This window comes from Cannabis sativa, chromosome X (assembly GCF_029168945.1).
Source record: "Cannabis sativa cultivar Pink pepper isolate KNU-18-1 chromosome X, ASM2916894v1, whole genome shotgun sequence".
NCBI lineage: Eukaryota > Viridiplantae > Streptophyta > Magnoliopsida > Rosales > Cannabaceae > Cannabis > Cannabis sativa.
The window spans coordinates 16543657-16545003 of NC_083610.1; the positions used below are offsets into that span (position 1 = coordinate 16543657).

Consider the following 1347-nt stretch of genomic DNA (forward strand, 5'->3'; position numbering starts at 1 on the left):
CGGATTCTTGGCTTGTCGGGTTCGACCACTTTCTTTGTATCAACCGGTCCGGTATCGGCAATTTCTCGGCGCTTTTTTTACTCAATTTTTCGTCGTTTTGGATTGAAGTGGGCTCCCCACTACCCTTTATTTCCTCCTCAGAATTTCTCAGATGCTTGCCACTCCTCAAGTGAATGGATTTGCATTGCTCCTTCCCATCCCTCCTTGGATTCTCTGTGTCACTAGGCAAAGAACCTTGCGGCCTAGCTTTTAATTCATTGGCCAAATGTCCAAGTTGCAACTCTAAGTTTCGAAGAGAGGCAGCTTGACTTTGTATCACCACATCATTTTTTGCCATATAATCCCGCATTAGACTTTCCAAAGAACTTGGTTGGGCATTTTGAGCATGTTGTGAATGTCGGGGTTGTTGTGAAAAACCCGGTGGATATGCTTGTCTTCCTTGGGCTGGTGCGGTGCTTGAGCTTGCTCCTTGACCTCCCCAAGACAAATTAGGATGATTCTTCCAAGATTGATTGTAAGAGTTTGAGAATGCCCCATTGTTTCTGTTAAAATTCTGATTTCCCATGTAACAAACGGACTCCGGATTAGATGGACACTTCTCAAACACATGCCCTTCTCCACAAAACACACATGAGACATCATCACTTTGAATGGCAGCAGCTGGTTGAATATTTTTAGCGTTCCCAATACTCAAATTCTTCAAAACATTCGTCATGGAGGCCATTTGAGCTGTCAAAGCCGTTATTGCATCTACCTCAAGGACTCCCGCCACTTTTCTACTTGTTGGAGCTCTAGTGTTGGACCATTGGTAGTTGTTACTTGCAATGGTCTCCAAAATCTCAAATGCTTCATTGTAAGACTTCGACAAAATAGCACCATTGGCCGATGCATCCAACACCATTCGAGAAGCTGCATTCAAACCATTATAAAAAGTCTCCATCTGAATACAATGTGGAATGCCATGATGTGGACACTTTCGCAAAAGTTCCTTAAACCTCTCCCACGCATCACTTGTGGACTCATCTTCAAGTTGCTGAAAAGACATGATCTCACTTCTGAATTTTGCATTTCTAGTAGGAGGAAAGTATTTCCTCAGAAACTTCTCAGCAAGGTCATTCCAATTGGTCACAGAATCAGGCGGCAAAGTGTTGAGCCATGATCTAGCTCGGTCTCGTAGTGAGAATGGGAATAGCTTCAACCTTAACACCTCTTCACTCACTCCTTGGATCTTGAAAGAATCACTCACCTCCAAGAATGAACGGAGATGGAGGTGAGGATCTTCAGTTGGCAACCCGCTGAATTGCCCCACGGTTTGGAGCATTTGAAACATCACTGGCTTGAGCTCAA

At 44.1% G+C, this 1347-nt stretch overlaps 1 non-coding gene across 1 annotated transcript; it reads left to right on the forward strand.

Moving 5' to 3' along the window:
* The first annotated feature begins 956 nt into the window (after positions 1 to 956).
* LOC115703343 (small nucleolar RNA R71) lies at positions 957 to 1063 on the forward strand. The gene has a single exon (XR_004009115.2). It is a non-coding gene; the product is annotated as a small nucleolar RNA R71 (small nucleolar RNA).
* The last annotated feature ends 284 nt before the right edge of the window (positions 1064 to 1347 follow it).